Consider the following 14,780-nt stretch of genomic DNA (forward strand, 5'->3'; position numbering starts at 1 on the left):
ATTTCTGTGCATAACCTTGTGCAACTAGTCTAGCTTTGTATAGAGTATTGCCTCCCTCTAAGTTCTTAATTTTATATATCCACCTGGTACCAATAATTGTTTTATCTTTAGGTGCAATTGCAGGTGTAAATACATTTAATCCTTGTAAACTTTCCATCTCCTTTTTCATCGCTAATTCCCATTTTTCTTTTTCTTCACGAGGGAGTTTTAACACTTCCTCATATGTATTAGGTGTTGTTGGCTCACCATCCATGTGCATTATATAATCCTTGTATTTATTTGGCATTTGATTTCTGGTGTTTCTAACAGTTTTTTCAGGTTTACTATCGTTATCATGCAAATATCTTGCTTCCTTTTTTGTTAGTGTGTCTGTCTTTATTTTGTGTTGGCTATTTGTCCAAGTTTTGTTTTTGTTTTTATATTTGTTGATATTTTGCTTTTCTATGGTCCCTTTCTCATGAGATTTTGTATCTTGGTATTTATTTGGAAATATTTCATTAAGATGTAATTTAGACCAGTTGGCCTGTTCATGGAACACAGCTGTTCTGGAGACTATAAATTTGTTATTATTATCAATGAATCTGTACCCTTTAGTGCCAGTCTCATATCCCATAAATCTGAGTCTTCTGGATACGTTTTCTCCCTTTCTTCTTAATTGCTTAGGTATGTGTACGTCTGCAGTGACTCCGAATATGTGCATGTGTGCTAATTTTGGTTTCCTATTATACATCACTTCATATGGTGTCTTATTTACAATGCTGGACCAGGTTCTATTTTGTGTGTAATTTGAATAATGTAAGGCTTCTGACCAGAATTGTTTGCTTAAGCCAGCATCTTCCAATGTGCATCTAATCATGGTTTGTAATGTTGAATTCTTCCTCTCTACAATCCCGTTCTGGAACGCAGAAAATGGACTAGATGTGTAATGTAACATTCCTTTGTCTTTTAACCATTGGGAGAATTCTTTAGACATGAATTCACATCCCCTATCTGTCATGATTTGTTTTATTTTGATATTGTGTTGTGTTTCTATGCGTTTGTAAAATTCTTTAAATTTTTGAAAGGTTTCATCTTTGTGTTTTAATGTATAAACAAATCCATAGCGGCTATAATTGTCTACTATTGTCAAGAAGTAACGTTTTCTATAAGTGATTGATGGAGTTAATGGACCAACTAAGTCCATGTGTACTAAATCAAAAATTTTGTTAGTTGATCTAGTAGATTTTCTTGGCCTGGGACTAGTTTTTAGTTTTGTAGATTTACATACTGAGCATTCCAAATAGTTTTCACAATTTTTTATTTTAACACCTTCTGCGTGTTCAGTCATTTTTTGTACTACAGGAAAACTGGCATGTCCTAACTTCCTATGTAAGATGTGAGCACACTCATCATGAATTGGCTTACCTATTTTTGGTTTTTTTTCATTGTGTGCATCTATGTGATCATGAGATATTTTACATTCATCATTATCACTGTTGCTAATATTTTCATCATCTACTTCAATACAATCTCCCATATTTGAATCAATGTTATGCAACCATTTTTCCTTTGTTATCAGATAAGGTAGGCCTCCTTTAATCATCACAGTGCCTATATTTATTTTATTCTTCTCCAAAGTTGCTTTTCCTTTTGAAAAAACAATGTTAATGTCAGAATCTCTACTTAGTTTTATGGCACTTAGTATGTTATGAGGTATTTCAGGTATTAGCAATACCCCCTCTATTTTTCCTAGACCAGGCAGGGTTACATTCCCTCTACCTAATACTTGAACCTTTTCTTGGTTAGCTACCTTTATTACAAATTTATCTTCTGTAAATGAAGACAATATATTTTTGTTATTAGTGGTGTGATTAGTTGCTCCAGAATCAATAAGCCAATTATTGTTCTCATTTTGCTGTATGTTAGTGTTGTCTTGTTTATTTAACCTATTCAGTGAACCAGATTTTCTATCCTTTGAATTATCTCTGCCCCCTCTATTCTCTTTGTAATTTGGTGGGCTTCTATATCTATGTCTATCTATGGAAGACTGTCTATAATTGTATTTGTTTCTATATTCTGACCTATGTCTTTCCTTTGAAATTTTGGGGCAATCTCTTCTATTGTGTTCCCTGGATCCACAATTGTGACATTTAAATGTTTCATTATATTTTTCTTGGAAAGCTACTTTCCTATATGATTTGTGTTCTGTGTGATTGTTAGAACGATTTCTTCTTGAATTGTCTTCTGCTATCAATTTATTGGATAGACTTTCTATGGATAAGTATCCTAGATTGATTGTGTCTAAATGTGACATAAAATTGTCCCATGATGGATCAAGTGAGTTGATAATAACACTTTTCATTGTTTGGTCTGAAATCATCTCCCCCCTCAAATGCAGCTCAGCTCTTATTTTGTTTAAAGATATTAAATGCTCACTTATGGAAACCCCTGGTTTTACCCTAGATGAAAAGAAATCTTTAGACATCCTTGTGGTGGTAGCTACACTATCACTGTGAAACAAATTAAACATGCATTGAATAATTTCTGAAACAGTCAGATTTGGCTTAATGCTGTGATACATTGCAGGAGACACGCTAGATATTATTAAGAAAAATGCTCTATGGTGTAAACAATCTATTTTTAGAGTCCAAGGTCTTTTTGGGGGACTAGTGATAAAAAATAGTAAGCTTTCCTTCATAAAGACAACCTGGAGCTGTTGATACCATTCTTGCAAGTTAATGCCATCAACCCTTAGCTTCGGGAAGTCACTGGGTAAATTTCCGACATTATTGGGTCCATTACTTACAACCTGAGGTAGTCCGTGGTCTCGTAAATGCAGAAAATTGCAAAACGGCGTGGGGATGCTCGCAACTAGTCTGCGCGGTCTTCTCGTCAGTTCATGTCTTCCCGGGCCGTCTGCGTAGTCTTGCGCATGCGCGTTGTCCATTTCTTCTTTGGAGTCGTCGTGGAAGGTTCTCCCTATTTCGGCTCGCTCGTTCTGCTCCTCCTCGGACGAATCGGTCTCTGGTTCGATTTTGGGAGTCCTGACGACGGCTGCTGTTCTTCCTCTTCTTTTGAGGGCGTTGGTGCTTGCTTCGGTCTGTGGCGTAGGGCGGTATCGGCAGGGCTCTCTGGGTTCGGGCGTCAGCGCTCTCGTAGTCAGGATGGGAGCGGGCAGGTCTTGAGGCATTGGCTTGCTCGCTCGCTTCTTCGTTAGCTTTTTAGTAATTTTTAGTTTTGGCCCAAATGCGGCAAAAAGCGTTTTCATTGCTGATTTTATTTGGTAGTTTGTTGAATCACCTTCACTTTCTGATTCTGATTCTTCTGAGGTGTTTGAATCTTCTTTTTCATTTTCGTTGTCTGGTAATGTTTTTCGCGCCAGAAATTTTGAATTGAGCTTTTTGATTGGCTCTGCTTCGCTCATCTTGGAGGCCTGTTGAAACCAAGATGGCTGCCATTCAAAATTTCGCGCGGGATCACCGTTTTTCTTCTTCGCAATGATTTTCTCTGCAGTCATATCACTCACTATTTTTGGGTCTTTAGACTTTTCATTAGTGATGTTTTTCTCTCTCGCTGCTCCGCTGTTCTTCAGCATATCTTGGAGGTTCGCGATGAGGCTTTCATCATTCTTCTGGCTCTTTAATAATTTTAATATCTCTGACCTGAGTTCGTTATTCTCTATCTCGATTTCCTCCTGGTCATCATTTTCATCTATTATTTCTTCGTCTTCAGTGGTGTATTCTTCGGATTCTCTCGAAATTGCGTTTGTGGATTCGTTGATTATTTCTTGTTCTGTTTCCATTTCTTTGCTGTAGGCCCTGGTGTTGGGCCTATCTTTCTTAGACATTTTTAAGTTTTTATTGAGTCAATTAACCATCCTCTGCTACCAGCTTGTTGCAATATTTTCAGGATCAGACTCAATAAGATTAGTAAGAGTTGAAGGTTTAAATATATTTCCTTTTATTTACGATAGGCATTCTATATTCACTGAATATTCACAGATAGAAGCAAGGAAAAGGGTGCATGTAGCTCCTTATATATACAATGGGTGGAGCTATATGTGGGAGTGGTGAATTATGAATACATTAAGAAGTGAAGAATAAGTTAACCCCTGATACCCCGTTCATATACTATTTACACATTAGAGAATAAGGCATTTACATCTGACAGATTATGTATTGTTTGTTTGTTTGTTTATAAAATAAAAAAAACTTTTTGAATTAAAAAGAAAAGATAAGTAGGGTCCCTTGGACAGCTACCTTCTAGGCCAGGGGTGTCAAACTCAATTTCATTGAGGGCCGCTGGGTGGGTATGGCCAATTGGGTGGGTGTGGCCATCTTGATGTGACTCACTGGGTGTGGCCGACTGGGTGGGTGCAGCCAGCTTGACGCTACTCCCCAAACTGCTGGTATGTTTCCTCTTCACATTGGGTAGATCCGGCTGAAGCGACATCAGCAAGCCCCCTCCCCAGGGTGAAATCCAAATTTTTTTACTACCAGTTCTGTGGGCATGGGTTGGTGGGTGTGGCAGGGGAAGGATACTGCAAAACCTCCATTCCCACCCCACTCTGGGGCCAGCCAGAGGTGGTATTTGCCAGTTCTCCAAACTACTCATAATTTCCGCTACCGGTTCTCTGAACTACTCAAAATTTCCACTACCGGTTCTCCGAACTGCTCAAAATTTCTGCTATTGGTTCTCCAGAACCTGTCAGAACCTGCTAGATTTCACCTCTGCCCCCCACCCCTTTACATTTTCCAGGACAGCCCCACGGGCCAGATCCAACCACATCACAGGCCGGATCCGGCCTGCGGGCCTTGTGTTCGACACCTCTGTTCTAGATTCTTTGGACCACCCCTTGCATTATGCAATCCTGACATTATATCATCCTTGGGAAAATGCCCCTCCGGTCTTGATGCTCCCCACAGAAATCACGGATGCACGGAATTGCCTTCACCTCTTTCAACAGCAGCTCTGTGCCAACCCATTTGATGCCTTTGCTAGAATTCAAATGCGAACGCACGCACTGCCTCTCCCTTTCTAAAGGCTGTTTGTTTGAACTCCCAGAGACTTTTGTTGGGATCTTTCAATACATTAGTTGCCATCTGGGGACCCAATGCCTTCTTCCAAGAACAATAGGACACCACAATCTCAGAAGCCAGCCTTTGTCACCGGCCTTGAAAGTCCCTTAAAATGAACCTCCTTGAGGCTGTTGGCTTTGTGCTCCGACACACAAGAAGAGGATCTTAGGCATCAGATGGGGCTCAAAGAGTTGCCTGATCTATACAGAACAGTAAAGTTCTGAATTGGAGAAAAGCCATTTAAAAAAAAAAGATGGAAAGCTATTAAACTCTCAATGCGGAGCTCTGCTGCAGCTGTGACCTAGCTAGCGTCAGTCAATCAAATGACTGGGATTTCAATTTTGCACTTGGGGAATGGAGGTTGACAATTGGAGGGGAGGCCTCCGCCAAGCAATGTGAATTCATTTGCCCAAATGATGGGAGGTATGGAAGTAATGGGATTCACTTCGTGGAACGAAAGAGGCCCCCTTAGGGGCTTCGATAAAGAAAGCTGAACTCCTCGGGAACAGTGGGGTCCTTGGTGCTTTCTGAGCTTTGGTTGCTTTCTTGCAGATTTTATTTATTTCTTTATTGTCATATTTATATGCCGCCCTTCTCCCGAAGGACTCGGGGCAGCTCACAAAATAAGCAATCCAACAATAAACAGAATTAAAATGGTACAGTCCAATTTAAAACCCCAAATCCCCAGATTAAAATACATGGCAGATCAGGGAATTTTGGAGGCACCAGTCTACCCATTTGTTTTGGGAGGCACCAGTCTACCACCACACTGCCTTTTAACACTGATCAGCTGTAGGGCGGCCCTTTGAAGCCCCGCGGCAAGAGTTTAAACAGTTTTTTTCTTTCTAGCTATCAGCTGGAACTCGGGAGGCAGCGAATAGATTGGGGGCGGGGCCAAATAAAAGGTAAGAATAACGCGGGCAGGGCGGGAGGGCCCAGCTCCCGCACAAAGAGAACTGGTTCGGTGATGTCATATCGTCACCGCTACCGGCTCGGCTGAACTGGGCCAAACTGGGAGGAACCCACCACTGTATTTCAGACAAAAGGTTATCCAATCTCTTCTTAAAAATCTCCAGCGATGGAGCACCTACAACTTCTGGAGTCAATCCGTTTCACTGATTAGTTGTTCTCACTGTCGAGAAATTTCTCCTTAGTTCTAGCTTGCTTCTCTCCTTGATCAGTTTCCATCCATTCCTTCTTGTCCTGCCCTCAGGTGCTTTGGAGAATAGATTGACCCCCCTCTTCATTGGGGCAGCCCCTCAAATATTGGAACACTGCTATCATGTCACCCCTAGTCCTTCTTTTCATTAATTCCTGCAACCGTTCTTCATATGTTTTAGCCTTCAGTCCCCTAATCATCTTTATTGCTTTTCTCTAGAGTCTCAACGTCTTTTTTTTTTAATATTTTTTTTGGCGAGCAAAACTGGAGGCAATATTCCAAGCGTAGTGGAACTGAGGCGGAGGGGGAGGGGGAGTGAGGGGGAACTCCATCGCTTTGTGAAGAACTTTCAAAAGATGCTTACTCAAGCCTTCCTCGACTCAAGCCTTCATAACATTTGCACAATATTATTGCTAATGTCTCTCCATAGTCACTAAATCACTCTGGGGCAGAGATGAGATATGATGCTAAATTTTATAGGTCTCTCTGATTTGGCACAGCAAAGGGATGGCACCGATTTTCATAAGCGTAAAAACACATCGTTCTTTGCAAAGCAGAGAAGGGCGTCTCTAACCTAAAACTGCATGCAGAAATGATAAATATTCCCCCCCCGGTTCTTATCAAACCCCAATGAACCCCCTCTTTGATATTTGGCAGGACAAATGTACAGTAATATGGAAAAGAAGATGGACGATGGAAGGAGGTAGCTGATTTTCGAAGAATAAAATAAAATGCAAATCGAAATAGCTGATTATATGCGTTTTGAAAAAGAGAAAGTTGGATGATATCCACATAACTTTGGCTCCTGCTTCATCTGATTCACTATTTCTGTACAGTCTCTGCTCTGGATAATGTTTCAGAGCAGAATTGTGGTGCAAAATAACTGTTAACTCTTAACTAAATTAATCCTGCAGAGTTATGGAATGCCTTTCTTAAATAAATTCACTTGCATGGTTTGTTGTTGTTTTTTACGTCAAATATTAGGCATTTTTCTAATTTGCTAAGAGACTCCTGCCTTTCTTTGAGCCTGTATATGCTCCTTTATATATTTGTTTCTTCCCTCCCTCCCTCCCTCCCTCCCTCCCTCCCTCCTTCAGTCTCTGCCTTCTTGCAGGATTAGCAGAAATATCAGCTACAGATCATTAATCACAATGGCTGTCCTGTCCTTGAATTATTTAATGCAATATTTGAGGAGCTGTGAATTATTTAAGGCAGTAGTATGCAGAAGGTCCTCTCTGACAGACATGCCACGATTATTAAGAGCTGTTGCTAAGTCTGGCTCGAGTCTGCCACGGGCCCACACTGATGCAGTGCGTGTGTCATCAACACAATTTGCCCCTTTCGGTTCGCAAAGCCAAGGAGGAGAGAAAGGAGGCAATAGGGGCGAAGGACCTATTTCTAGTAAAATATCACAAGAGCAGGAATTTCGTTTCCGTGATCTCAACTTTACACTGTCCTGCAAAGTACTGGAGAAAGGCAAAATAATAACTTTAGGGAGTGTTGGAAGGAAGGTGCATCTGGGTTCAGTTCCAAGTGGGGAAGAAAGATATTGGTGAAGGGAAACAATAATAAGGATATAATAAATAATACTAGAATATGATATACTGGTATACTAGATTCTGTAACCATTAGGTTCCTGTAATACATATATTCCTTTGTATTTGTATCACATATATTATGCCTTTATATTTGCATCTCCTGTAACAAACATATTCTGTTATTAGGCCTCTGTAATGCATCTGGTATTTGTCAAACATATGTTCCTGCTATTTGACCTGAACCCATATCAATCTTCTTCCTGTTTTTCTTGTGCCATCTAAAAGCATGGTAGTATCTCAGTTGAAACTACAGCCATCAACAAAGGGATAATTTACACCTCAGCCCTAATTTATGTTTGATCTGGATAAACTCCTGTCTTCCAGAGCCAGGGGGCTAAGTGGCCAATTGAGTAAACAAAGAAATGCTTAAGATAATACTAATTGGGGAAGTTTCTATTCCCCCTTGCAGGGCAACAAGGAATACACAAACCTAAATTAGGAGGCCAGAATTGGGTATTAAGCTGACGTCTCTGAGGGTATAAAAGGACGCCATACCTTTCCCAAGATGTGGCTATTTCCTCGCATGCATTGTATCTGTATGTTCTGGATATAGTTCCACCCAGTATTTTGTTTTTGGCCATAAATAAAATCTGCTTTTTTGCAAGCCTCGTCTTGAGTCTCTCTCTTTGGCATTCTGGTGACTCAAGTGTATTTTGGGACCTTACACTGGAAACATGGAGACTGCTTGGAAAGATGGTTTTTAATGGTGGACAAGATCACATGACTTGAGGTCCTGGAGGAAAAGGGGGAAGAGTTGCTGAGAGTGCCCGGGTTTTATGCCCTTGCTGGGCTTTTGAATTTGAGCTTGTATTCTGATTGGTTGTCAGACTTCCATGGGGCCATGCAGGGGCAACTCTGTAGGCTGTCCTGAGTCCCAAGCTTGGTTGAATCTTGCTGGGTGATGATCAGTGGTGGGTTGCCCCCGGTTCGGACCGGTTCTATAGAACCAGTAGTAAAACCGGAGGGAGGCTCCGCCCACTGACCCTGACGTCATCAGAACGCTTCTGCGCATGCACAGAAGAGTGTGTGCACGCATGGCCCCGTTGCAAACTGGTAGTAAAGGTAAGTAGAACCCACCCCTGGTGATGATGTAGTGAAAGGGCTTTGGGCAATTCCTACTATGGCTCTGCCTGAAGGAGGTAGATCTTTGTTATGTAGAATACACTGGCCCAGGCCTTAATGGTCCATTTACAAAGGGTGGGGGGTTGAGTTTCTGCCTCCCTTTTAGGGGAAATATTCTGCCCTTTTAATATTTCCTAAAATACCTCATTTTCCTAGGAGAGGGGTGGGTGCTAACTTCCTCCAGGAGTTTGGGCAATGAAAATGTTTGGGCCAACACTGCCTTCTTCTCAAAAATGTTGGGTGCTTCTTGGTTGCTCTGACTATAAATTTAGAAAAGCTAAATCCAGGGGGGTCTACATGGTATGGTCAGCAAGTCTACATCAGGGTTTTTTCAATCATGGAAGCTTGAAGATGGGTGGGCTTCAACTCCCATTGTTGGCTGAGGAATTCTGGGAGTTGAAGTCCACCCATTTTCAAGTTCTCAAGGTTGAGAAACACTAGCACTAGAGACAACATAAAACACAGAGTAATAGAATTGGAAGGGATCCTGGAGAACTTCTAGTTCAATCCTCAGCAAGAGACCCTCCATCATTTCAGATAAATGGTTGTCCAATCTTTTTTTTTTTTTTTTGGATGGAGCCCCCACAACTCCTGAATGCAAAATGTTCCATTGGTTGATTGCTTTCACAGTTAGGAAATTACATTTAGTTCCAAATTGCTTCTTTCCTTGGTTAGTTTCCATCCATTGCTTCTTGTCTTGCCTTCTAGTGCTTTGTCCCCCTTGTCTTTGTAGTAGCCCCTCAAATTGTCAGACTTTGATGCTATCTCAAAGTAAATGAATTTCCAAACTGCCAATCTTTAAGGAAATCTTTTCTTTAATTGAGCACAGCAACCAGATCATGACTGATGTGGACAAGACTGACCTTTTGCCCCCCAATCCCTCCCTTTCCGATCCCCAAATCTCTGCATCTCATTGGCTATCTTCCAAGTCATTCTCAGCCTTCTTGTCTCGTCATTTCCCAGGAATGTCTCCCCTCCTCATTTCCACGACAACCTGACTTCAAAAGGATTTAGCAGGCAAAAGCTTATCTCTCTCCTCTGCTCTCTATGCCAGCGTTGAGGCGCTGACACAAATATTGGATCATGTCTCCCCTAGTGTTTCTTTTCATTAGACTAGATATACCGAATTCCTGTAATCATTCATCATCGGGGTGAAATTCAGCAGGTTCTGACAGGTTCTGGAGAACTGGTAGTGGAAATTTTTAGTAGTTCGGAGAACTGGTAGCGGAAATTTTGAGTAGTTGGAGAACCAGTAGCGGAAATTTTGAGTAGTTTGGAGAACTGGCAAATGCCACCTGTGGCTGGCCCCAGAGTGGTGTGGGAATGGAGATTTTGCAATATCCTTCCCCTGCCATGCCCACCAAGCCATGCCTACCAATCCTCACCACGTCCACTAAGCCACGCCCATAGAACCGGTAGTAAAAAAATTTGGATTTCACCACTGTTCATCAAATATTTTAGCCTCCAGCCCCCTAATCATTCTTGTTGCTCTTCTATTCATTCTTTCTAAGATCTTTGTTTTTTTATATTGTGGTGACCAGAACTGGATGCAGTGCTCCAAGTGTGGAATTACTTACTAAGGGTTTGTAAAGAGGTACTAGAACTTCATGTGATCTTGATTAGATGGTGACTACAACAAGGCAATCAAAAGTTCACTCATTTTTAATGTGAAATGCACCCATCATAGCTGAAATCTTGAGGGTTATTTTCCTTTTTATCCAATCCTGCCGACATCCCCTGGTTAACTCTGCATTCCAATTTTTGTCGGCTTTGCGTCTATCAATGTTTACTTGAGCTAAACTTGTTCAATCAACACTCTGTTTTCTTTCATTTATTATACAGTTGTTATTCGATACGGTACCAGAAATGAATTTATTAAGAATAGGGGATCGTTTCTTTTACAACGCAGCAAAGTTGCCTCTCTTTTTCAAAGGATGAAGAGACTTCAGACATTTAATTTCTCACCAATTTCCCTGCTCCGACTAATTTTTCATAGCATAAACTTCTTTGATTGAAGAACCTGTGATTGCCAGCTCAGAGAAACCATCATTTCGGCCTACGCAGGCTTGCAAGTTAATGACATCAGCACCATGAATTTCTCATTCCAGTTCTGCTAAATTACTAGTCAGCTGGAAAATCAAAAAAATGGGTGTGAAATGACTTGGGAGACTATCTAGCGTGCGCTGTCTCCGTCTCCAGGGAGCCAGCAAGACGGGAATTTGCATTCAATCAGAGGACAGTAGCTGAATGCTTAAGCCTTAGGCAACTCTAGTTCAAGACAGACTCTGTGGCTGGAAAAGGGATGTTCAGTATGTCTCTCAGCTCTTTTGCATGAGACTACAATTAATTGGAGAGTGGGCTGTCATTGCAAACTTCATTCCTGTCTTAATTTCGCCCACTATTCCCCTTCAGAGCTGAATCTCTACCTATATCAACACAGAACACAAGTAACAGAATAACGGAGTTCGAAGGGACCTTGGAGATTTTCTAGTCCAACCCCCCCATATCATTTCAGACAAGTGGCTGTCCAATCTTTTCTTAAAAACTTCCAGTGTTGGAGCATTCACAACTTCTGGAGGCAAGTTGTTCCACTGATTAATTGTTCTGGAGGCAAGTTGTTCCACTCTAATTAATTGACTAAGTTTCTCCTTAGTTCTAGGTTGCTTCTCTCCTTGATTAGTTTCCACCCATTGCTTCTTGTCCTGCCCTCAGGTGCTTTGGAGAATAGCTTGACTCCCTCTTCTTTGTGGGAATCCCTGGGATATTGGAACACTGCTATCATGTCTCCCCCTAGTCCTTCTCGTCATCAAACTAGACATACCCAGTTCCTGCAACCGTTCTTTACATGTTTTAGCCTCCAGTCCCCTAATCATCTTGGTTGCTCTTCTCTGCACTCTTTCTAGAGTCTCGACATCTTTTTTACATTGTGATCACCAAAATTGGAGGCATCATTCCAAGTGTGGCCTCACCAAGACACTATAAAGCGGTATTAACCTTTCATGTAATCTTGATTCTATCCCTCTGTTACAGTGATGGGTTTCACTTATCTTTGCTACCAGTTCGTGCGGGTGTGCTTGCTTCGGCTTGTGCACGTACCACTTCTGCGCATGTGAAGAGGGTTTTTTTATTTTTATTTGATTTATATGCCGCCCTTCTCCGGAGACTCAGGGCGGCTTACAGTGCATTAAGCAATAGCCTTCATACTTTTGTATATTTATACAAAGTCAGCTTATTGCCCCCACAAACTGGGTCCTCATTTCACCTACCTTAGAAAGGATCAAAGGCTGAGTCAACCTTGAGCTTGGGGAGATTCGAACTTGCAATAATTGCAGACAGCTGTGTTAATAACAGGGTGCTTAGACCACTGTACTATCAAGGCTCTTATTTGATGATGTCGAGGCGAGTGGGTGGAGCCTCCTGACGCTGCTACTACCCATTCACCTGAACTGGGGCAAACTGGTAGCAAGCCACCTGTTAAAGCAGCCTAGGACTGTGATGGCTTTTTTTGGCAGCTCCAGCACACTGCTGGCTCATTTAAGTGATTGTCCAGTAGGACTCTAGGACAGTGATGGCCAACCTTTTTGGCACTGAGTGCCCAAACCGGAATGCGCACACATGCACATGCATGTGTGCGCATGTGCTGGAGTGCCACAAACCCGAAAACCAGCTGGTCTTTGGGTTTCCAGTGCTCCAGCAGCACGAAGAACAGGTGGCTGGCACGTATGCGCATGTCAGAACCCAAGGGGCAGCTGGCGAGGGCTCAGGTGCCCACAGAGAGGGCTCTGTGTGCCACCTGCGGCACGCGTGCCATAGGTTCGCCCAGGGGTGGGTTCTAATTTTTTTTACTACTGGTTCTGTGGGCGTGGCTTATTTTGTGGGCATGGCTTGGAGGTCATGTGACTAGGTGGATGTGGCTAGCTGGTCAGAGTCATTTCTGGAAGGTCCTCGACTTATGACCCGACTCATTTGTTTGTTTTTAACACTGATCAGCTGTAGGACGGCCCTTTGAATCCTCGTGGCAAGAGTTTAAACAGTTTTTTTCTCTCTAGTCATCAGCTGGGACTCAGGAGGCAGCAATAGATTGGGGGTGGGACCAAATAAAAGGTAAGAATAACGTGGGTGAGGGGGTGGGAGGGGGGGAGAACCGGTTCGATGATGTCATATCGTCACCGCTACCGGCTCTGTCGAACCGGACTGAACCGGGAGGAACCCACCACTGGGTTCGCCATCATGGCTCTAGGACATTTAATCCCGTGTTTCTCAACCTGGGCAAACATTTTCCCAATGCTGATATAATGTCAGGGTTGCCTGCAAGGGGTGGCCAAAAATGTCAAGCAGTTGGCCCTCCAAAGCTCTCCTTACATTTTCAAGGTAGGGAAGGCCCTGGAGACAATCTCCTCTGGTTAAAAACAAGCCCTTACCATGATCCAGAGAGACTTGGCTAACTACCAGCCTTGAAGGGTGGAGAGATGGGTGACTCTTTGAGTCACTCTTGATTCCCAGGGACTATATGGACAAGTTCATTCAGTTTCGTTGGCAACATTTTTGGAAGTGTCTATGGAGGTCCTCAGTCATCCAGGTCATGGTTGTCCCAAAGGTGCTTTTTTTCAAGAGGCAACTGGACTTTCTGGTTTTTTCTTTGAAGATGTTCTCATCCAAAAAGCTTCTTCAGCTCTGAAAAAACAACAACAGAAAATCCAGTTGCCTCTTGAAAAAGCACCTTTGGGACTGTTAAGGATATTGTTGTGTTACCAACCAGCAGAGTAAGCGCACAGAGAAATGGTACTGAGAGCAATGAATACAATACATACAAACTGGTTTAACAAAGCTTTTACTTTGTAGTGAAAAACAATTGCATAGTCTTTTAATCAATCCAAGTCTTTAGCCATTCAAATCAGTCCGAAGTTACAGATATCTTCTTACCAGACAAACAGCAGTAATTCACGCTGGTAACAAATCACGATGATAGCAGATCCCTCCACTTCTTCACACACGACAGTAACAGTTTCAATCAACAGGTCAAGCAGCAAGTCAAGCAATGATGAGAGCAGGTCCAACAATGACTATAGCTCAGCTTCCTTCTTATATACAGTTTACACTAGTAATTATCCACTTAAGATAAGTGAAGTCAGCAATGCAATGACTCAACAGTACAATTATGATAATTGCAGTCAGCAGTTAGTCAGCAGTCATTAGTCATTACAATGACTCAGCAGTACAATTACTCAGCATTCTCTCCTAAAGTTATTGAATACATTTAAAGTTATAGAACACATATATTGCCTGGACAACTTGTTAAAGACTTACACCATATCCTAACAGAGACATTTTTGGAAGTGGTTTTCCACTGTCTTCTCTCTGGGGTTGAGGAAAAGGACTGGCCTCCAAGGTCACCCAGATGGCTTCCATTTCAAGACAGAGCTAGAATTCAGAGTCTTCTAGTTAATATCCAGGACAATTATCCACTGCAGCAGGAATTCTGGGAGTTGAAGTCCACAGGTCATAAAGGGGCCATATTTGCCCATCGCTGTTCTAGGGATCATACATACTACACCTATGGGACATGATCCTGCAAGCTTGGCTAGGTGGCTCAGTGGCTAAGACTCTGAGGTTGTCAATCAGAAAGGTCGGCAGTTCGGCAGTTCGAATCCCTAGTATAGGTCTCCTGCGTGAGCAGGGGGTTGGACTAGATGACCTCCAAAGTCCCTTCCAACCCTTCCTGTTACTGTTAAAAAAAGAGAAGTAACTTACTCAGTCCTTGTGTCCTAGGAAAAATTGCTTACAGTCCTTTCATGAAATTAGAAGAATTCTGCAGTTTTTCAGTGGCCATGTGCCTATTATACA

At 42.2% G+C, this 14,780-nt stretch overlaps 1 long non-coding RNA gene across 1 annotated transcript in view; it reads right to left on the reverse strand.

Annotated features, from left to right (window-relative positions):
- Nucleotides 1-14,399, reverse strand: part of LOC132709028 (uncharacterized) — a 33,534-nt gene extending 19,135 nt beyond the window's left edge. The window contains exon 1 of the long non-coding RNA XR_009620089.2: nt 13,860-14,399. This is a non-coding gene — a long non-coding RNA (uncharacterized LOC132709028). The remainder of the gene's footprint in view (nt 1-13,859) is intronic.
- Between the last annotated feature and the right edge of the window lie 381 nt (nt 14,400-14,780).

The sequence above is a fragment of the Pantherophis guttatus genome, chromosome 3 (assembly GCF_059756535.1).
Source record: "Pantherophis guttatus breed Tessera chromosome 3, ASM5975653v1, whole genome shotgun sequence".
Classification (NCBI taxonomy): Eukaryota; Metazoa; Chordata; class Lepidosauria; order Squamata; family Colubridae; genus Pantherophis; species Pantherophis guttatus.